This window comes from Lissotriton vulgaris, unplaced genomic scaffold (assembly GCF_964263255.1).
Source record: "Lissotriton vulgaris unplaced genomic scaffold, aLisVul1.2 SCAFFOLD_1069, whole genome shotgun sequence".
Lineage (NCBI taxonomy): Eukaryota > Metazoa > Chordata > Amphibia > Caudata > Salamandridae > Lissotriton > Lissotriton vulgaris.
This window is the reverse complement of record NW_028244666.1, coordinates 528,775-553,184: the sequence shown is the minus strand read 5'-3', so window position 1 is coordinate 553,184 and position 24,410 is coordinate 528,775. Positions and strand designations below refer to the sequence as shown.

Below are 24,410 nucleotides of genomic sequence, written 5' to 3'. Positions count from 1 at the left end.
ATAACATTTTTGACAACGCCAAAAGTGAGGTAATCGTGTCCTTGGAGGAAGAATTAGATACATTATTAGAAGGTATAAGGGAGGATTACATGCTTATTTGGGCAGGTGAGTTTAACAGGGAAAATTTTTAAATTTTAAATAGGATACATGGTGGCCATAGAGATGAACAGGGCAACCCATGCATTTATTTTCCTCATAACCCATATGGAGAAGCAATTAACGCCCCAAAGTATAAATACAACCTAGAATTTATGGAGCAAAGCGAAAGAAAAGGTGAAATTGCTATCCAAACATATGAAGGAGTAAGATAATCATCTACTATCGATAATATTCTAGTGTCAGGAAATTGTAAGGGCCTAGTTGAAAACTTTTATATACAGCCAAGCCCGTACAGTAATCACTACCCTTTAATCCTTGAGCAGAAGCTAAATTTAACACAACTGTAAAAGGTATGCTTTGCAACTGACATTAAAACCAAAGGAGAAAACAGTATTTCTATAAAATGGTTAACTGTAAACCCCACAGTATATAAAAAAACAAGAAAATATAAACATTTGTTTGGATAGATCCTCCCTGTATACAGACATAATATCCACATTTTGTAACATAGCGGATGCAATCTGCCGAGACTTAAAACTCAAGAGTAAGACTAATGCCGGCCACTATCCTAGAAGGTTTGACCAACAATGCTCCAAATTAAATCAGGAATTAAAAGAAGAACTAACGTTATACCCATGGATAGGGAAAAGGTACGCACTCTGCGAAAAAATTACAAACAAACGCTAAGCACAGGGGGAAATTGAAATTAGGGAACTTGATTGGGATAAGCTAGTCAGGGAGGCTGAGAGACACAATTCCACTTTATTTTGAAAGACATTAAACCATCCTTTTTTTAAAGAACAGGCAGCCACGAAGATTGAGACCCTAGAATCACCAGAAGATTGGCTAATTCATTTTGAATTTATATTTAACCCCAATAAAGAGGTCCCTCCAGCTAGTATTAATAATACGCTTATACTTGTTGATTCTGTTGAGTTGGCTCCTATCACTTTAGATCAGAGGTCTTCAAACTTTTGGATGCTGAGGCCCCACTGTAAAAATTTCCAGCCGTAAGGACCCTCTCCTGATTTATTTTTCGAGAACTTGGTACTCCTCATCACCGACAACAATATTATTAAACAGTGTTTAGCAAACCGAAGGTTTGTGAGTGATTGTAGTAGTTCGGAGTCACAGGCTTACTACACAGTTCAAACAAAGTGTCTCCAAAAAGAATTGCCCAAAAATGCACAACAGAACTTTATTTTTTCCAAATAAAACAATTTGACAAAACTTGATAACACATTTCTTAACTAATGTGATGGGTGTGCCTGTTTTTCTCCAGAGAGACTGTCAATTTGTGGATGTATTTTTGCATCGTCTTGAAACAGGGTGGAGCAGTGTCTACCCTAGGCTGCAGCTACCAATAAATACAGCCACTAATCACCCCATCCCAGGTGACTTTATTATCTGGATACATTAACTTGACGTTATAGGGTGCAACCCCAAGTAAGAAAACCTCTCGAAACAGCGGCTGAGAAAGTAGTGTTTGGTAAAACAATCCTTGGTAAAGAACAGGCACTCCCCAGCAAAAGAGAATCACCCACTCAATTACTAACACTAATCAAAGCAACTGATGGCGAGAGTTTAAAGGAGGCAGCCCACTAAACAGGACTGGCATATTGGGCCCCTCCCCAGCTGCTTGGTCAGGTTGGTGATGTGGGTGGGGACAGGATGCCTCAGATGAGCTAAGAATAAAGTTGAACAAAGGACACAAGCCAAGGGTAATTTATCAGAATTGCTCATTTTCCAGCGAGCTGCATGTCGAGGAAATTGTAATCATGTGACAGTGCAACGATTTACAGAACAAAGGCAGGTAAACAGATGCCATTCACCTCTGCATACTAAGGCAGAACCCTTTTTCAACATTGTCACTTACATCGTGTTTAGGGCCTTGCATGGTGCACAGGAGGTCAAAGTTAATAGATTTGTTTTTGAAGGAGACGACAAGATTAGTAGGAATTGGCAAAATTAGATTTACAGAAATATGTTCCCCTTATCACCTACAAATGTTGCCAGTCTGAAATGATTTTTCCTGAAAAAATATCCAAAATTATGTAGCTGAGCCCCTCTGATATGATTTCTGGTAGTACTGTTAGCTGTTGTAGCACTGGCAGTACTGACATTAGGTGTAGCAGTCAGAGCAGTTGGAGGAGTAGGAATAGTTGCTTTAGGGGTAATAGTATTATTATCAGTAACAAGTTTGATGTGCCAAGAAATAGTAATATGCCATCAAAGTATCAGCTAACCACAAGACAAAAATTCAATAACTGGGCCAGAATTAAATGTCATTAAAAAAAGGAGAAATAATTGTGCTAAGATTGTGAGAAATATTGCCTTTCAGCGAGGAATGGTATAGTGCATAGCTCTAGCAGCCTATGGTATAAAAATAACATGTATTAATTTACAGTATTGCTCTATAGTGCTGCTTCAGCAGTAGGTATTTGAGTGCTTTACATAGAAATGAAATATACACAGAACTTTACATAGAACTAAAATGTGTTATGTTACACTGTGCTAGGTTATGCTACCATACAACAGGGAGAAACAAGAGCCAGATGGAGATAAGAGACAGATAGAGCGGCAGAGAGATACACAAAAGACAGAGATGGGTGTGAGACGGGGAGAGTGAGACGGATAACACAGATGGGTATGGTGAGAGAGCAAGAGAGAAGAGAGCGAGAGAGATGAAGAGACAAGGTGAGTGGGTAAGGTGAGTGAGCAAGAGAGAAGGGAGTGAGAGATGAAGAGGTAAGGTGAGAGAGCAAGAGAGAGATGAGACAAGGTAGGTGCACATTGCACTTTATACTCTTTTGTAACTCCTATAGAGACACACCAGAAAGCACGTTTTACGATCCCTATTTTAAAAAAAATATATATATATTTTTATAAGCCCGCCTTTAACTATTTATGTAGCCTAGAAAATGGAAACATTTGTAATGCAGTAATTGTTTTTGTGCAAAGGTCATGTACAAGAAGAAAAGATTATTCCTACCTGGAAGCCCTAAAATATGAGAAAGACTAAGTCCTTGTAGTATAGGATAATGTCAAAAAAGAAAAGATGCCAATTGAATTTTTAGCACATACAAGTTATTCAGGAAAGAGTCAAAATGTACACTTGTTGGTTGGGCATGCTCAATGGACCGGGGGACACTATGTCTCCAAAATAGTGTCACATATGTGAGTGAACTGGCCACACATAAAATTCTAAGCAAAGTTTGTCCAGAGCACCACCACTATACATCAGTTACAAGGTCCATGTTCTTCATGGTTCCTTATCAGTTGTGTCCAACAGTATACATCAATAAGTATACAAAGAATAGCAATTTTCAAGTTCTTTAATTGTTCTTTAATTGTTCACAATTCAGCTTGAGCACACAGCTGTGTGCTCAAGCTGAATTGTGAACAATTAAAGAAATTGAAAATTAAGCCTTTTTTTATATTGTTTCTGTTGGACTTGGCCCATTTTTCAAGGTCATCCCTGAACTTTTTGCCTTCCTCCTGTGTTGTTTCGGACCTGTTTTTGTTGGTTTTGAGACTCTGTGCACTTTACCACTGCTGATCAGTGCTAAAGTGCATATGCTCTATGTGTAAATTATTGTTCTGCATTAATGATTCCATGATTGGTATGTTTGCCTTACTAGTAAAGTCCCTAGTAAAGTGCACTATGTGTGCCTGGGCTGGTAATGCAAATGCTACTAGTGGGCCTGCATCACTAATTGTGCCACCCACACAAGTACCGTTAGAAAGGGAACTCAGGCCTGCCATTGCAGTGCCTGCACGCAGTCTGTTAAACTGTTATGTTGTTCTGTCAAATGCACTCACTTGCCAGACCTTACCCTTCCCTTTCTATGCACATCAGACACCCCTATGGTAGGTCCAGGGTACCCCCTGGGCAGGGTGCTGTGCATGTGAAAGGTAGGACATGTACTAAGGTGTGTGCCATGTCCTGACAGTGAAATAATCTCCATTTTGTTTTTCACTGTGGAAAGTTCATCTTGCCCATAGGATAGAATGGGAAGGCTGTGTAATATGTTTTCCAGCCTATCTTCCCAAAGGCTTAAGATGGAAAGGTGAAGTTTAGTATGCCTGAACTCACAATGTAATAAAACATCTTTTTATGTAGGTGGTTTTTGCATTGTGTGTTTAGAGGCCACTCTTTTAGAAGTGGCTGAGTTTTGTGCTCTAACATGTCTGTGTCTCTCTGCCTGGCTGTGGATTGACTGTCTGGATTTGAAACCAATAGGGTCTGGGGAATGTCTTGACCCCGGGGAGGATGGGAGACAGCAACAGACTCACCTGCATCTGGAGTGTAGGGGGGGGCGGAGAAGCCCCTAGAGGAGAAGAGGCCTGGGTTGATGCTATAAAACAAGTGTCCCATCTCCTGCTGAGTGATTGAGAATCCAGACCCCCACTAATCAAAGGAATAAGGTGTCACTGGCAGGGAGGCACCCAGTACTGGCGTAAACAGGGGTCAGTGCCACCTGATCACAAAGACTTCAAAAACATTGAAGGGTATAACTATGGGACCTGAAGCCCCTGAACTTTGGAGAATGGCTTGATCAAGTGTGAACAAGACTGGAGCTACTACGTGGTCAAGAGGACCTTTGCCAACGAAGAAACAACTGAAGAGACTGAAGGATAGGAGTGACCCTTGCTGTGTGTTCTGGGGCTGGCCTGCAGTTTGCTGTTTTAACCAAGGGAAGGCTAAAGGGACTTTGCTGTGTGCTGTGTCCCCCTGCTTGAAGGACTTTGCTATGTCCTGAAGTAACTTATCCCCAAGGGCCCGAAGCGAGCTGGCTCCCTGTTCGAAAACACAGGAACATAAGAGTTTCCGTGAGAGTCTCAGCGACGCTGTGAGTGCGTACCTGTTGCAGCCGAGACCCTCGTGAGGTGCCCTGTGAACGTGGGCACCTGGAGTCCACGCAAGGATGAGCGATGCAGTGTGCGTGTGCTTTGTGCAGCCTGTACCCCTTTGGGAGGATTTTCCAGTGATCGTGTGCACCGGAATCCAAGTGACTCATCAACGCTGTGTGCATTGTGCACCGGGAGACCTTTGTGAGGATTTACCATGTTATTGTGTGCACCAGAGTTAAAAGTGAATCTCAGCGACGCTGTGCACGTGATCTTCGTGCAGCCTGAGACCTGTGTGTGGAATGCCCAGTGATCGTGCACCCAAGGCTTAAGGAAGACTCAGCGATGCTGTGTGCGTGTGCTTTGTGGCAGCCTGAGATCTTCGTAACTGAAGCGGTCTGGACCGACAGTCCCGGAGGAGCTGAGTTGCCAGCCCAAGCTGCCGTTGCCAATTAACAAAGCAGCATTGGAGGCCCAGCCGCTGGACAAGGAGAGGAGAGTGGGTTTGCGCCCCCAGGTAACGTGTGTCGACTCCTGGGGAAAGGCGCATGCTCGTAGGGAGACGATCTCAGCCTCTCTTTTGTGTCGGCGGTGCGAGCTTCAGCTATTATTGCAGCCCGTATTGCAGAGGGAGTGGCAGTACAGGGGCCGAGGTGCGGAGCTGCACTTTTGATTTCATCGTACCCGTGTTAGGGGCAACTGTTGAGAGGCTGACTAAGTAAGAAGGAGAGGCGGAAAGACCACCTAAGGCCCGGTGATAAGGGCCTGAGTGTATTACGCATTATTCAACTTTCTGCAGAACGGAGTACCCGACTGTCGTATTACACATTGCATCATTTCTGCATAACGGAGTACCCGATTAGAGTATTACGCATTGCATGATTTCTGCATAATGAACTACCTGATTAGTGTATGACGCATGGTATTTGATCTGCATAACGAACTACCCGATTGTCATATGACGCATTGCATTGTTCCTGCATAACAAATTACCTGATTAGTGTATTACGCATTGCCTTATTTCTGCATAACGACATACCTGGTGGTTGTATTACGCATTGCATTATTTTACCTTGCAAAGTGCCCGATTGTTGCGTTACGCATTGCATTCTTTTCATTGCTGGGTGTCTGATTGCTGCGTTACATCTTACAGTATTTTTACATTGCAAAAGTGCCTGATTCTAGCCTTACGAACTGTATGACATGATATTAGGAGCACAGGAGAATGTTTAGAAGTGCTCATTAATACTGCAAGTACTTACAAGGGCTGTCTGGCCTAACAACTGGCCAGGAGAAATAGTACACAACCTCATATGTTGGATTTAGATCCAGTGGTCTCATCGTATATCTTTTTATATAAAGTTTATACTCGTTTTCATAAAACTCGTGTGGAGTCTATGTGTGGTGTCATCATTGGGTTATTGTGAGCAAGGTTCTAATTTCTAATTTAAAACATTTATAAAGCGCAGCGTGCACCGTACGGTTTCTTGGCGCTTGCAAATACTTTACACATTTTCCTTGAAGATGAGCCTGGATGGTCAAAATAAGGAACTCACTGGTTGTCGACAGTTTATTTTTGTTATAATGACAGTCACCAGATTATGTATTGCGGCAGAATGGCTTCAAGAAAAACCTCAATTATTTCAACAATGGCAAGCTCGGTTATATAAATTGTATAAGTTAGAGTGGAGTCTTTTTTCGTTATCTGAATCAAGAAGGAAAAAAAGATTGGGATTTAAAATTTGGGGGGCTTTTTCAGATTTTTATGAGACTTAAGTACTAATGATGTGGTTATAGTTATGTGTATCTCCTATTGTGTAGCTTTTTCCTTTTCTTATTTGTAAGTTGTATTTGAGTATGTGCGCTTGTGTTTTCCATTTCGCCAAGGTTGGAAATTTGTTTTGAATTATGAATTATGTATTATGTGATGGTTATCTTGTGTATCTTGTATGTTCATGGTTCTTTTCTTTCTGACGTGTTCCAATAAAAAATATAAAAAAAAAAAAAGAAGATGAGCCTGGCTGCTCGTGCCAAGCTACTGAGGGGGTGAGCGGGGCTATCTAAGAAGGTGACCTTCCTTTCCCTGACGTTGGAACGCAGGTCTCTACTTGGCCTAAGGTACCTACCTCAGCCAACCAGGGATCCCGGGTCTAACAGTTTCCATTTTATATCAGATTACAATACTGCATCTAGTCACAATCATAATTATCTTAAAGATAAACGTATACTAATTTAAAACCAAATGCCCTGAAGATGCTAGCTTGGAGTGAGCCACAAGACTATTGCCTTTTGGTGTGCACTTTAGATTTCATCATAACGAACATGTGGATGGGCCACATTGTAGTATACTAAACAATATATAAATGGGGATTTTTCTGTACAGCTCACAGTTTGAACTGAGGCACTCTGTGGTGCACCCAAATTCTACAGTTCAGAAAGATGAAACAAAATGAGTTAAAATAGATTCCCCAAGAAGGATCTCACAATATGGTCATAATGTAAGCTAAGATTTCCCAGTCAGACTGTATGCAATACAACTACATGAATTATCTTTATCTCTAGTTTAATGGAAAGCCAATGTTTTGCTTAGCATTGTCGTTCAAGTGTTCAATCTGAATAAAGAGTTAAATAATGCAGGCATGCAAAGTACACACAATGCATGTAAAAAGTATCTGACCCTTTATAAGAAATCTTTCTAGAAACCAGTAAAGCAAACAGAGTCGTGAAGTGATCACAAAATGAACAGGACCAAAAAAGGGAAGGATTATCTTCAAATTGTGCATTAGTAACCAGAGAGCACGTTGGGAACAAACGCAATATTATGTATTGTAGTCCATAGTATGATATATATATATACATACATATACATATACATATACACAATCACCATCAGGCAACATTTTAATATTCCCTCTTAAATGGCAATTCATAAACAACATGTATTAAAGATTTTAAAAAAAGGTCATAACAGATGTTTACAGAATACAGAAAACATTTACAGAATACAGAAAAAGATTACAGCTTCTTTTTAGATTGTATCAATCCACCATATATAATAACACTAGCTCAACAACCTCCACAACAGAACTTCGAAGGCAAGATGTGCAAAGGCATGTGTGTAACATTTTGCATTGTGCAAAGACAAAGTTACATTTATGAGGCATATTAGAATTACTTTGATTCCAGTGGCAGTCAAAATTGGTAATCCACAAACTGCATATGTACTGTTAACAGGCGGAATATAAACGTGTGGCATCTTTTTTTTATAGCCATGCAAGGCACTGACTCATTATTAAACCTACTGAATAGAATTAACTTTAACTAGCTTGCGTTTCAGTGATATAGCTTGCACTGTTATATCCAACAGTTTGTTTAATTGATTAAAAAAATGCAATATATCCTTGCAATTCTGGGATTCCAAAATGAGAAGACTCTGGAAGAAACATGCTGAATAATACCTCAAAAATCATACTATTTGGGCAAATTATTGATAAAGCAGCCCAACTACATGAAAGTCCAGGCAAATTCCTTCTATGTTGAAGTGAACCACTTTCCAAAACTTGCCAATATTCATATATGAGGCTTGTTGGTGTTTTTTGTTACGTATACTTTCAATAACATCTCTAAGTTATATTATCCACATATGCTAAAAAGTCAAGCAGTACAGCTCCCACTGACATAACTAGCTATCAGATACATTAAATCTGCCTCAGAGGTCACCAGAAAACAGCCCTGTAAAATATGAGTATTCTGTATCCATTTTGACGACCATATAATTAACACCTGATTCCTGGCAATTAACTTAGCTCTATTGCCCAAAATCATGAATCTTGTTTTCACATAATAGAAATGCATGTTATTTTCCTCTCTATAATCATTTAACCTGGATAACAAGCGCTGAATATTAATGAGGTACGGTCAAATAAGGCAACATCATCAACATACTTCACCATTGGTAAAGGGGTGTCCCCTAAGACAGGCAAGAAGAGAACAGATTTTGAACAGTACATCTGGTAAAAAGGCAACATGATGAAAAAAATATAGGAGTCCAAGTAGGCCCCCCTGTTTAGAGTGTTATGAACAAAATGTAACCAGTGAATTATTTCAAAGACCTAACAAGCACCAGGACGCAATTATCAGGATGCATGAATTTCAATATATCAAGGGTATTCCCTTAATTCAGACAGTAGACTAGGTCAGTACACACGATTGTAAGCACAAGAAAAAAGGCAAAGTATACACCCTATATATTTTCTACCTGACATTTTTAAGCCTGAGTTCTCAATGTAAAAATATTATCAACATTTCCTAAACCCTTTTTGTTCTAAGGGTATCAACTCTTTGGTATTACTCATTCCTGGAGCTGTTTTAAGTTAGCGTTGGCAATCAGCAAACATGCCGAATCAAATAAAGCTGCTGCCCGGTAAATGGGCAGGTTATTTCTAGAGCCCTTCTTCTACACTGTGACAAATTAACTATTATGCCACGATGAACGGATTTGACTGCTACTAAGCTACCTTTGAAAGAGAGAGAGAAAAAAAAGATCAACGTTTTCACACATTACATATGATCTCTTATATACTTAAATTAGAAAATGAGTATGCCATTGGAGTCCTGCACACTGAATGATTTCACCTTACAGACGATAATATCAATTTGGGGCTCATAGTGAGATCAACAAGGCCCACAGGAACGGTGTGTGGAGCATGTTTTTTGAGTGGAGAATCAGAACCACTGACGTTCTACAATCATGCTTTATTTGAGTGATAGGTTTCTTTTCAAGCAGGTTTCCTGTAGATAGAGCACCACACCACCAGAACTCTTGCATATTCCCTTTTAAGAAAGATGCATGTTTTTTTGACTAAAGATGCAAAATATTTGTTTTCTCTAGGCCATCCCTAATCTGCCCCTAGGAATAGTATCCCCAATAGTCATAGAAGTACCTTATCCAAATGTGGGGTTAAGCAGCTGTGTATGTGTAAAGCAAGCCAAGCCCCCTCCACACCATATCACTAAATAGTTCTTTCATCAGTCAATTGTATAGTGACACAAATTATATTGATCCATTTAACAGCGTTTTGTAATAAAGTGGAATAAAAACACAGTTGCAGAGTGAGCTGGGTAGATAAAGCATACCAAATATGATTCCAGCTAACAAGAGCTTACAATCAATCACAGAATTATCCTAGGCTTCCATGGACTTAAAATCTCCAAATGCCAAGCATTACAATCCGTTGACAATTACAAAATATTACAATACCACACAACACATCTTTACCCCAAAATGGAGTTGTATTGCCTGTCTTTTTTCGTGGATTAATACTGCAGCCCGCCCACTTTTTGTAACCCCTAAACCCTCTTTACCTTGAGCTTTTGCTGAATCGTAAAATACCTTCCCTCCTTTTACTTCTACCTTCCCATGAACTCTTAAAACCCTTATCCTCCTTTAGCTCTACCCACCCCAGAACCTTAAAAACCCATTTATTCCCTTTACCTCAACCTGCTCCTGAACCCAAACATAATCCCTAATTTCATTTACCATTACAAGTCCCCGAACCCTAAAAACCTCTTATCTCGCTATACCTTTACCCTTCCCTGAACTCTAAGAATCCCTTTACCACTATCCATCAATAAATCAAAAACCTCTTCCCTTCTTTTACCTCTACTCCTCATTATGCTTCCCAATCACTTAACCCTTAAACCTCTGCTTTTTTCATAAATTTGCATAATTATGTGATTTAAAAAGAAATACTACTTGCCTGTGTGGTAAAGTACCAAAAAGGTGCCTGCATAACTCTTACATGTGTCGTAACATCCAACAGTATAAAAGCTGTAGGGTAAAGACTGTATGCTGCTATATATTGTCAAAGGTCGAGAATCTGCCACAAGCCCAATTCAAATTAGGAGCTCTAGCCTGGAAGGCTGTATTTAATTTTACAGCCCATATAATGGAGAAAAGCCATGTTTACCTGAAATTAAATTTACGAAATAGCAGCTGTTCAACTCCCCATGACACATGAAATTCCGAAAGGCATTTCAAGCGATGAGCCTTTGAAGTTCTGTGGACATTGAAAATCGCCAACAATGCTAATTGTGGTCAAACTATACTAATCAAATTACTGCCCCAGTACCAGTAAAAATAGGAGATATCAAAAAACACCATCAATTTGAAATTTGTGATGCGAGTCCTGTAAACCTTTTAGGTAGGAGTTTAAACTACACTCACCATTGTCTGTCGTCAGACTCTATCCAGTTCTCACTACTGAAGATTTGCCTATAGATTTAAGGGAGACGGTTAAGGAAGAAGTTTGGGATTTCTCTGGAGAAATCAGATTAAGTCCTCTAAGATTACCCTTAGACCTAATGCTGTATTTCTTCAGATTCTACCATATAAAATAACCTCTATAGCCATTGAACGAATCACCCTTGTTATTGAGAATATGATGGAGCAAGGAACCTTAAAGGCAGTAAATGGAAGTCTATGCAACTCACCTACAATGGCCTTACAAAAATCGGGTAAGGAATGGAACATAGTACAAGACTTCTGAAAGAATATTCAGACTGTTATACTATGCTATCATGTGGAATTAAACCCTGCTGTCATTTTATTCCAAATTCCCTCATGTGCAGAGTGGTTTACGGTCATTGATCTTTGCCAGGCACTTTCTCTGCACCGTTGCACAAAGAGAGGAAGTATCTATTTGTGTTTCGCTTCCAAAGGAAACCCTGTGGGTGGTGTCCTGCCCCACAAGGGTATACAGAGAGCCCTTCCTACGGTAATCAAATTCTTAAAAAGAATATAGAGACTTTGCAGTTACCGTGTAGTTTGACCCTAATCCAATTTATTAACGATCTATTGATCGCCTCAATGACAAAAGAAGCTTGCAAACAAGATACTATTGCATTACCTAATCACTTAGCTGAGAAGGGACATAAGGTTTACCTGAGAAGTTGCAGTATTGTCAGGCAGTAGTCATATACATAGGTCACCAAATATCAAAAGGTGAGAGACTAGTGTCTCATGAACAAATAGCAATAGTCCTTTAAATGAAATTTCCTATGACTCTGAGAAGTGAGAATGTCTTTGGGAATGGTTGGTTACTGCAGACAATACATACCAAACTTTCCATTGTTTGTGAAGTCTTTGATAAGGCTGAAGTCAATGACCTAATACCAAAGGACGATCAATGCATGGAAGCTTTCAAAGGGCTTACAAATGTGCTTTGCAGTGCCCCCACTCTGGGAATGCCAGACTAAACAAATGATTTTGGGTTGTTTTGTCTCAAAAGAGAGGGGTGCGCATTGCCTGCACTAACTGAAGCCCATGGTGATACAAAACACCCCACTGGCTATTTTTCAGCAACTCTTGACGCGGTGGCCATAGTTGTGACTGGTTGTCTCAAAGCGGTTAACCTTAGCTTCAGCAAACAGAAGGGATTGTGATGGGTTATCCTTTGATTGTTATGGTACCTCACCCAATTGAGATTCTCATGACTCATTGCAGAACGCAACATATGACAAATAGCAGCCTAACCCTCTATGAGAGAATTAATCTGTCAAGTGAGCATGTTTCCACCCTGAGATGCAACACACTAAATTCAGCTTCTCTGCGGCTACTCCAGAGGGAGAGGATGACAATGACTTTGATAATGATTGTATCAATGTAACGGAGGTATGTACAAAACCAAGACCAGATATACTGGATGTTCCTCTTACAAATCATGACCATACTCTTTCTGTCGATGGTTCATGTCTAAGAGATCAACATGGTATCCTAAAAGATGCATATTCAATATGTACTTTAAGTGGAGTCGTAGAAGCTTCCTACTTGTGCCAAGTAACTTCTGAACAGGTTGCTGAATTAATTGCTCTTACCAGAACATACTGTACTTCAGAAGGTTCAGGATTCACCATTTACACAATAGCCAATATGGATTTGGAGCTATACATGATTTCAGTTAGTTATGGTCACAAAGAATATTTTTATCTTCTACTGGAAGTTCTATAAAAAATGGACGATATATTTCAAATTTACTGAAAGCTCTATTATTGCCAAAGGAGATTGCCTGCTGTGAAATGTGCTGTACTCAAGAGCAGAAATAACTTTGTCACAAGCGGAAATCGCAATGCGGATGAAGTTGCCCAATATTGCAGTCAACTCCAGTACCTTTCAATTAGATAAACCATAGGCGAAACTGTGACAAATATGTTAATGAATACTGTACGCATTGAGAGAACTACAAAAGAAAAAGAAAAGCCCAAAAGGTAAAGAATGGGATGTATAAAGGATGCTAGTGATATTTGGGTATCTAATTAAGGAAAGTCTGTGCTATCAGATTTTCTTTTACAGGATAAGGTGTGACATATGCATGGTCCAAGTCATGTATGGAAGACATAATTTTATTTACCTTCCATTCCTACTGGCATAATCCTCGGTTCCAAATGATGGGCGAAGATTATAGTATGAGGTGTATGATCTGCCAAAAGCAAAATGTGGGCAAGTGAGTAGCAGTAACACTGTAAAATCTTATGGTTCATTTTATCGCCTCCAAATAGATTTCCTAGAGATGCCTCAATGTAATCAGCTGAGGTACATTCTTGTGATTGTCAGTTTATTTTCGTGTTGGGATGAGGCTTACCCCACCCTAAGATGTGACAGTCTAACAGCTGGCAAACTACTGCTGCTGGAGTTATTACCGCTTTTCGGCATGCCATCTCACCTTGAATCTGATCAAGGGACACACTTTAAAAGTATGATTATGCAGTTGAGATGTACACCTTTAGGGATTGGCCAATGACTCTACTGTAGCTATAGACTAGAAGCATTTTGAGTGGTAGAAAGACTGGATGGGACTATTTAATCTCAGTTAGCAAAAGCTTGTGCTGCTACATCACTTAAATCGCCTGATGTTCTTCCTCTAGTGCTCATGAGTATCCAAAGAAACCCATGCAAAAGAACTGGATTATCTCCACATGAGATATTGATGGGGAGTGCTATGCATATGCCCTCTGTCCCAGCAACGGTCCTGTTGAAGATCACAGATGACTTGGTTCTTGAGTACTGCAAAGGATTGACTGATACGGTGTGTTCTCTCTATCATCAGGTTGACCTTGCTACTCCAACAGTACAGTACTCTTCAGGTCATGATTTGAACCCTGGCGATTAGATCCACATCAAGAAACAGGTCTGAAAATCCTGTCTGGAAGATGGGTGGCATGGACCCTACTAGGTGATTCTGGTCACGAACACTGTTGACAAGTGTGCTGGTCTTTCAATCTGGATACACACCTCCCATACCAAGAGGGCAAGGTACAAAGGGGAAGAAGTAGAGTCAACATTTGCCAATTCTCCTAGTCACCCGTGACTTGAGGTAACTGAGGCTTCAGAAAAGCACCAGGAAGACCAGACTGGAAACCCACCAGGGCCACTGAATGAATAGCCTGCTGAATCAGATTGATGTGGAGGTTGCAAACCCAGTGACTTCCATGGTCCCAACAACTGAAATGAGAATTTGCATATGTAGTGAAAATCCATGGAAAATTGAAACTAATCTGCCACAACAACAACCTCCCAGAGAGACAGTCTGAAAGTGAACAAAAAAACTCTACTGTGGCACGTGAACAAGTTACATCTGAATCAAGAATCTTGAGCACTTCAAGAGAGCACTGGCCAAAGACAACAACTCTTAGAAAGAGGAAGTTGAGACATAAGACAAGACCAGAGAGGATTAAGAAAATAGTGGGATAGAAGAACAAGAACAGCCATTCATGACTGACTTGGAATCAACTGATGTAAAGCGACCAGAGAGCGAAAGGTGAATCAGAAGTATGCTGGTCCAGGCTGGACATACAATGCAAAACTCAAATTTGATTCAGATGATTGTTTGACAGACTCAGAAATAAAACAAAAGAAAAACCAAAAAAGCAGTAAAGATGAGAACATCGACAACTGACAAACGTTAAAAGAACGATAAAAGAGTTAGGGTAACATTTAAAGGACAAAGGCTTTTTAAGGCATCCAACTGACGCAGAATGAAAGATCCTAATAGTTTCCGAGATATGGTAGAGACAATAGATTAACCATAATTGGACTAATTATTGTTTACTGTAGAGGTTTCCTTTAATAGATTTACGTTCATCATGGTGCAGTCGTACTGCAAAATTATAGTTGTATTATGGACTTTGCCATTTCAGTTGCTATGTTTGGATGGCCGTTGGATGTTTACTGCTGGAATGGGATGACCTTCTTAATCCACATAATAATGCTGTTGCTTCAGTGACTAGCCCTCCATCTCATGAAAGAAAAATGTCACACCTCCCACAGCATTAGAATGCGTATTTATTTATTTTTAATCTATTTTTATTTTTTCTCCAAAACAGCACATGGCAATCATACATCAATTAATTACATCTGTTCTATACATCCCCTCCGTCCTGTTATCCCCACCCTCTCTCCCGGTATTTTAACATACCTCACATTTATGGTACATTATTATTACCTTCTCTGCCAACTCCTCTATATAGGCACTCATATGTGATTGTGATCAGGATGAGGACTACTCAATATCTATGCTTAATGATGAGATTCGCATAAATGACAATGATCCATCGCAATAACCCCCCCTCCCTCGTCTAAAGTGTGTACAGGTCCCTCTTTACCCTTTTCAATATTAGTACCATGTCCTTGATGTCTCGTTTCCGTATAATTGTGGGACAATGTCAACTGCCTTTGTTCTTCTCACAGGACTCTCAATATTCACCTCTGGGCTAAATTATTAGGGCCACTCCAATTCTCAGGTTGAGCAAGGGAGGTCCACTGCAGCTTCCCCGACAGAGCCCACTTCCGAGTCTGTGTCAGGCATCTGTAAAGTTAGAACTAGGGCCTCCCACGCCCTCGCCACCTCCATTGCCTCATTATTAGCACGTACTGCCTGTTGCAATGGAACTGTGCTCTCACTTTTAGCCCACTTGAGTAATTCCGATTTCCATTTCCCTATCCTAGGCTCCTGCCTTGACTTCCATTGGGCTGTGATCTCTCTCTTAGCTAGCAGTAGGCCCAAGTCCAGGAACCTACTTGTGATTCTCGTTCTGGGGGTATGCGGAAACCAGTGTAGTATACATGTGTCTATGTGGCACTCTGTTATCCCACAAAGCAGCTTCACCATATGCTACCAACTGTCCACAACACAACATGTGAGGCAGCTCTGCCCCTTCTAATTGGCAGCGTGGGCACCGGGCGGTATCTGTCCGAAAGTACTGATTAATCCTAGCTGGACTTAAGTAAGCCTTGTGTAATATAAAGAAGTGTATTAATTGGAATCTGGCATTCCTAGTACTCTTCCAGGTCCTCCGAATCAATTGCACCCAAGTTTTTTCTGGTATGTCCTTCCCTAAATCCACCTCCCACTGTCGCCGTAAGCCCTTCAGTGGCTGCAGGTCTTCTGCCACCAGTCGCCTATACAAACAGGTGATCGCCTTTATCGTCCCCGCCGCCATTACCACATATTGGCATGTCATAGAGGTCTTTGGTTCCAAAGGCAGGTCTTCCCCCAGTTACCCCCAGACCAGAGATCCCTGCAAACACTCGCAGCAGATTTGTCGCCCCCTCCAACTCTTCATCTGTATCGGCCAAGAAAATAAGGAGGTCATTTGCATATAGAGATATATGCTGTTTGCCGCCCCTCAGTGCCAGTCCCTGGTAGCACTGCCCCATTCTGGCTTGCACAGCTAATGGTTCAATGGCCAGCGCAAACAACAACGGCGACAGCAGACACACCTGTCGTGTGCCTCGACCTATGGTGCATGGGAAGGATATCACTATCCCTGTTCGCACCCTCGTGGTACTGTACAGAAACCCTGTCCATCTCACAAACTCCTCCCCAAGGCCAAACGCGCGCATAACTTGATACAGATAGGGCCACTCCAGGCTGTCAAATGCCTTTTCTATGTCCACCGCCGCATTGGGAGTATCCTTATGGTCTGCATCCAGTATGCGGAGCAGGCGTCTTATATTGGAGGCTGTATTCCGAGTCGGGATAAAACCTGCCTGGTCGCGGTGCACAGATGGGCCATGTAGGGGAGGACCCGAGATGCCAAAATTCTGCTCAGTATCTTATAGTCAGCCGTTAGCATGGATAATGGGCGTTATGCCGATCTATCCAGAGGATCCCAACCAGGCTTCCGAAGCGGGATAACAATCGCTTCTCTCATCGAGGTTGGGAGCTCGCACCTCATTATAAACCATCAACAGTCTTGGGGCTAGTATATCAATATAATTTGTGTATAACTCAATGGGTAGGCCATCTGTGCCCGATGTTTTGTTACACGCCATGTATTTAATGGCCACACGTATTTCCCCCAGGGTAATGCCCTGCCCTAAGACATACGCCTGCTCCTCCTCTAACTGTTTAAATTGTTGACTGAAAAAGTGGTCTTTGGAAGTGAGTGATTCAGACCTCACTTCCTCTGTTATGTGTTAAATTGGTTGCACAGTACTGGCATTCAGTTTGTTCATTCTCCTCCTCTAACTGTGGCATTGTTATATCAGCCAAAAATTCCACTAGTGCATCATCAGTGCCCCCCAACCGGCTTCTATATAAGTCATCATAGTACTCCAGAAACAAACCATTAATCTCCTTCTGCGTGTAAACCGGAGTACCCGACGAGGAGTGCAACGCCAGGATGGGTGTGCCCCGGGGTGTTGGGTTAGCTAGCCAAGCTAACAGTTTGCTCGCCTTGTCTCTCTCCGCATGCGCCCGTGCTAGGTATGCCCTATAATCTTAACTCCGTAGCCTTTCTATCTGGGTCGCCACCTCCTCCCAGGCACCCGACACTACCTCCTGCGCCTTCGGGTTACCAGGCCACTCCATCTCTTCTCTGCGCAAGCGATGCTCTGCCGCTCCCCCTCACACCTGCCCTCTTGGCAATGCACAGTCCCCTCACTACCACCTTAAAGGTGTCCCACTCTGTCGTCACACTCAATGCTGTCCCCTCATTGTCAGCAAAATACTGCTCAATGCCCGTTTTGATATCCTTACGGAAGACAGCGTCCTCCATTGCCTCCAGTCGTAAGCGCCACATTGGCATCACAGGTCTCTCCCGAGTCCAGCTAACAGTGATTAGTAATGGGTTGTGATCCGATCTAGTTCTCGCCAAATATTCACTACTAAGGACTTTGGCATGCACGTCCAGTGTACACAATATAGCATCCAAGCGCACATGAAGTTCGTGCAATGCAGAGAAGGAGTAGTAGTCACGGTCCTCAAGGTGTTGCATTTGCCAAGTATCTACAAGCCCCTACCTTTCCTGCCAGTCCCTTCTAGCTTTAGATATCTTGTGTACAGGTGCCTCTGGCAGCGGTGGTTGCGACCTATCTATATTCACGTCAAGTATTGAGTAAAAATCCCCTCCCAATATCTCAGAGCCAGTCAAGAACGGTGCCAGTTTCCCCGATCGTTGATTAAAGAAAGCCATCTGATCAACATTAGGGGCGTATATGCTACACAATGTGAAATCCAAGCCATTCAATCCTCTCCCCACCGCTCCAAATCTCCCTTCTGGATCAACCAATTGGTGGGTCATCTGAAAGGGCACCCCTGCTCTAACCCATATTAGCGTCCCCCTAGCATACGCTGAATATATTGTGCAAATACACTTAATATGAGTCTCCTGCAGGAAGGCTATATGCACCCCACTCTGCACTAAATAAGCATGTACCCTGTGGCGTTTCCGCATTGTATGCATCCCTCTCACATTCCACGTGAGGCATTTAAAGTCGAGCGATGTCCCCATTGCGATCCATTACCCCCCTCCGGACCCTCTGTACATTGACCATGGACACACCGGTAGCCCCTACATCCCCAATCAACATGTGTAACATTCCCCAACAATACCTCCCAGAACAGGTCCTAACAGAACAGCACCCATCCAAACTCACAACAAAATTGCCTCCCTAGCAGCTACCAGGGCCCGCTAAATACAATCCAAATGGAGGGGAGGTGTCTATGGGCTTAGCGATTCAGATTCAGAAGAGCCCAACTGGCCCACGCCATACCCCAGTCCCACTAATGCCACGGCTCCCGCCGTGGCACCCCCGATTTAAGTGAGCCCCACCCCAATTACCCCCAACCCGTCCCGCCACACCCCACCACGCAACACAGGATTGTCAGTAAGCAAAGGCACCCCCCAGTCTTTGAGACAGTCTTGCTGTTCTATGCATCAGCGATCTCATCAGCAGTCCCTGGTGTGAAATGAGGCAGGGTGACACTCGCTGCATCCGATTCTTCAGACACAGTCCCTGCTGACCCCTTCTCAGTATCCGTCGCCCCCTTCAATTCAGATTCCTGCTCCTGTGAGATCTCCATCACTGCTTGAAGTTCTGCCATCCTTTCCCTCTCCGTCTGAGAGATCATCGTCTTCTGAGAACCAAACTGTCATCTTCCAGAAAACAGCGGCCGGGGAGGGCGCGGCGCTCCCGCCCGGCAGCCTCCGGGCCTCGGCCAGCTTCTCCCCGCCCAGACCTGTAGGATTCCAGCAAGTCCCACGCTTCCTCAGGAGTATTGAAAAAGTATGTTTTACCATCCATGGCCACCTTCAGGCTCGCCGGGAACATCAATGAGTATTGCAATTCTTACACACAAAGTGCTTGTTTGACCTCCAGAAATGAAGCCCGCTGTCGTTGCACCTCAAAGGTGTAGTCAGAGAACAACGTCACCTTAATATTGTTCACCCCAACGTGGCCCACATTACGTGCCCTATTCAGAAGTAGATCTCTATCTTTGTAGTGGAGCAAGCGTGCTACTACTGTCCTGGGTAGTCTCCCAGGGTTCTAAGGACGTGCTGGGACCCTATGAGCCCTCTCCAAGATGAAGAAGGGGGACAAACCCTCCGGGGCCACTTCCGTCTTCAACCAGGTCTCCAGATATTCCACCATGTTGTCTCCCTCCACTCCCTCCAGAAGTCCTACCACCCGTACATTATTTCTTCTATTTCGCCCTTCCGCTTCCTCTGCTCTCTTCTCCAGGGTCTGTAATCCGCGATGCACATCCACCATCTGTGTCTCCAGGGTCTTGTGTGCTGGTTCCAGGACTTCCAAGGAGGCCTGAGTCTGTTTCACCCAGTCCGCCAGTTTTGCATGGTCCGCTCGGAGGAGGCCCAGCCCTAATGACACTTGTGCTATGTCCCGCTGGAGAGCGTCTCTCGTGTCCGTGATGGCCTTCAGGATCACCTCCACTTGTTGCATCATCCCCTCAGGCTGCAATTCCAAATCCCCTGTCTTCCACTGGTCCGCTGCTTCTTCCTCATGCTCTGGGCCGCACTTCCCTGCTTGCCCCTCTGTTTTCCCATTATTGTCCTGTCCGCTGGTCCTGCAGCCCGCCCGGCTGTTTACCGTGCCCTCTCTAGCCTTACGCTCACGCCGGAATTCTTTGCGACGTTCCCATACCCAGCGTCCCCATCACAATGTCCGGTAATAGTCAATCACCACACAGTTCCCAAGGCTCGCAGAGCTATCACCTGGTCACTCCACTCTGAGCGTTGGTCCCCTAAGTGCTGAATCCCCTCAGTCTCCTGAGGACCCCAGTGAATGATTACTCGGCTCAACTCTCCAATACACCTTGCCTTGAAGTAAATTCAGTCAGCCCTGCCTCAACTCTGGCGGTCCCGGTTAACTGAGCAGCACACTCTATGCCATCAAAACGCGCTCCATTGTCCAGTATACTCCCTCTCCACACTCTTGTTGTGGCTCGTACCATCTGGCCTCTGAGTCTCCTGCTCCCAGCACCTCACTGGGGGGCTGTGCCCTTTTACAACCAAGAATATGCTGCGATCTTCTAGCCGCCAGCAGCGAGGTGCGCCCGCTCTTCCGCCAACCATGGTGTAGCCTGGGGAAGGGGGCGATCCTCTCCCCGCCTCACGGCCCGCTTGGTTGCTTCTCCGCTCTCCTCTGCCTCCACTCACCACCCAAGGAGCTGTGCCAGCTTGCTCCGCAGGTTTCTAATGTAGAGTCTAGGGGGGTTCCCCTTGGCCCGCCAATCACTTGCCCACTCCTATATGAACCACTTCCTCAATGGTCTCTCCAAGATTTGCCCCACCAAAGCCCATTCAGAGTCTGGGGTAGGTTTTGTTCAGGCTCTCTTCTGGCAGCACCTTAAGTAGTCCAACATAACGATCTCACATTCCCCACCATCAGCTCCTGTCCCCCTCAGTTTCCAAGGCCAGCGAGGGGAGCACTCCACTTCAATGTGGTGTAGTTCTCTACCCTGGTGTGCAGATTTGTCCCAGGTGCTCCCTCCAAGCATGAAAAAAAGTCAATATGCACACCTTACAGAGCCTCCCGTCATCCTCAGGGGGCGCCCGGTCCCCCCCCGATGTGCCTCGAAGCCCCGCTCCGTTTCCAGGGCCACCACTTGCTTCTCTGAGAGGAAGGGGGTGGGAGGAGGAGGGGGGAACCTCCGTGTATCGCCTCGGTTGCCGCTCCAGGATCCCTTCAGCAGCTCGCAGCCGGGGCCGCACCAGGAACTCCATCACTGGGATTAGGTGTCTCTGCCCGCCGATCCACCTCTCAGCTGCAGCATCAGCTGTCTGCCTCACTCCGCCTCTGGATGACTCCTCACCCTTCTTCACAGCGCCATTTAGGCAGCTGGGGTCGCGCTTGAGTCCACCTTCAAGTTCCCTGGGACAATACCTCTTCCCCTGGTGATCGCCGCTGGCACCTTCAGAGCGATGCAGCACTTTGGCAGGTATGCCTTTCGGGGGTGATATCAGCCCCCAAGCAGGAGAATTATCGGGGTTGGTGCGGAGCCCTCAGCTCACGCGACCCCTAAGACCCGCCCCCTCGAGAATGTGTATTGTTATTACGTTTATTACCAAATATTATCTGAATATGTAAAGGTTATGGAAGTTAAAATGGTTTTATTTGTTCTCATCTGCCTGCTTCAGCAACTTTAAGAGTTTATTTTCACCCTCATTTGTCTTTTTCTATTTCCGTTTTCCTCATCTTGATTATCAACAAAACTCGATTAAACAATTTTATATCTGACTTTGATAATTCCTTAGAAAATGTACCTATTGTAAATGGAAAGAATATATGTATGGGCTACACAACGTACGTCTCATACTTATAAAGGGTCAAAATCGAGGCAACAGCATGAGTATACTAAATTATTTACCTCTTTACAAACAAAAGCATTATTGCTCATAACGTGCATAATATAACATGTGAAAATATTAAAGCAGATGAAAGAATCTTTATAGATGAATTGAATGAAGGTACAAGAGTAGATGAAGTAAAAGGAGAAGAGAAAATTAATCCTATCCATATTATTGAGAATGGTGAGGAGATCTTAAAAGAACCTCCTTCTAAATTGAATCTTGAAGTTAAGAAGAAAGAAGCACTATATACGATGTGACAGCCATATGGAAAGGAAACAGTAGAGAAATTAGGATATAATGCATGTGAACACAGCTATTTAGTAAAAGGAATTTATTTTCCCAATGTAGAAGCTAGCATTAAAGGCATATATTATGTATGTGGTAAAGCAATTTCTTTCCAGTTACCACATAATTAGTAACTATGCTGCATTCGTTTTTTCTCGCATTTACCATACTAATAAGTTAGATTTACCTCTAGAGAATTATATTAGATGAAGTAGATGAAGCTTTAAGCAGATTCTTTTTGATATTTTTGGAGCATTAATACCATTTGTAGGAGGAGCACTGAATGATGTAGTTATTAGAAAATGGTCTACCTTACTTGACAGGCTTGCTACTAACACTGCAGGTGCTTTAACTGTGATTATTAAAGAGATGCTTGCAATGCGGGCTATGATTATGCAAAACTGCTTTGCTGCTCGCAAAGTCAGAATTTGCAAAGTTATTAATGCTTTAGAGTTCTGTGCTTATATTGCTTGTACAAATAATTAGCCTAATGGCTATATTATTAATATTACATATATAACGTAAAAAGTAACTGAACTACAAAAGACAGGTGCTTGAGAAGGGATTGGATAATTTTTCAGATCTATTGGGAATGGTTTCGCAAAGATATGCCAATGGATAGGTAGTGTAGGTGGAGGAGTTTTGAAGATGCTATTAACACCAATTTTGTCTTATTAATCGGTGTTGCATGTGTGCTCATTTTCTGGAAATGTTGCAAAAGAATTTCATCATCGAAGGGATTGACTTGTGGGTATTAGAAGATGTCAGCAATGATAGGAAGAAAATGAAAGAGACTTGACATCAAAGTCAAGGAGATGCAAAGTGGATTTTATGATAGCATTAAGGATTTTGAAGACACCAAACAGAAGAATCCAAAGCTAATAAATGATCTACAGTAATAATGAATTGAAGCAATGATATAATCTTCAGGGGTGTGGGTGGGGGATTATAGGTGCACATTTTCTGTTCATAAAAATAATGCACTATATTTTAGCTACTGCTAATACTAAACCATGTTTCCATCGTTTTCCATCTTGTTTAAACATCACACCATGTCACGAGATATTGTTGATTCTGTTTCTAAAATAAAAATAGTTTCACAAAAGTCATCAGAAAACGTTCTCACAGAAAGTTTCCTGAGTTTAGCAAGCCAAGGACAAATCTTGTTTACCCTAGATTTGTCAAAATTGTATCAGTGCATTCATATAAACAAGCTTGAGAATGATCGAACCATAATGCATTGGTGGTGGCAAATCACCAAATGTATTCTATGTATAAAAGTTTCTTTTAGACTGTTTCCTATTTTTTTAAGCTTAATAAATCATGTGTTCCCATTGAATGTATGAACTCCATTGTCTTAAGTCCTGTATAAGAAGGTACATTTCTCTCACTATTGAGAGACCCTACTTCCATTCTTAGAAGGCAAATATTTGCCAGATTTTATACTGAACTGTACTGAGTTCCTTTATTTATGATTTATATGCTATGCTGCTAATTTACTGATGGCATGTTCTGTATTTTTACTTTAATACTTACAGAAAGCTTTTAAAAAGATCTATTTTCCGTCATTCTTATGAGCATGTTTCAGAAGTGTGTGTGCCCGATTAGATTCTACGATAACAATTCCAATTGGGAGGCACCAACGTCCGAGCTACATGGACTACATTACTCCGAGGATTGAAACTATGGCGCTGAAATTGTATGGCTATAGATTAGAATCTTGTAAGGGTTCCAAGCGCTGACACCTTACAGAGAAGAAGAAAAAATATCAATAACAAAAATTCCTTGTAAATGGATGAATACCTTGGGCCACTGGAACAAACAATATAATAGCCTATCAAACAACATTCAATTTAAGGCAGCTGAGACAAAATGGCAACACGTTTCATGACTTATGAATTTGTTCGCGATGAACCCTAGGCAGAACTGAAAAGTAAAACACTCAATTGAGCAAAATAGTATGAAGAGTTATGCAAAAAATTAAAAGAGTACTGGTTACTAAGCTAGGGCCCATAACATTCCCA

At 42.6% G+C, this 24,410-nt stretch overlaps 1 protein-coding gene across 4 annotated transcripts in view; it reads right to left on the bottom strand.

Moving 5' to 3' along the window:
• LOC147667170 (ensconsin-like) overlaps positions 1–24,410 on the bottom strand; it is a 652,025-nt gene that overhangs the window by 114,078 nt on the left and 513,537 nt on the right. The gene's annotated exons all lie outside the window — the stretch shown is intronic.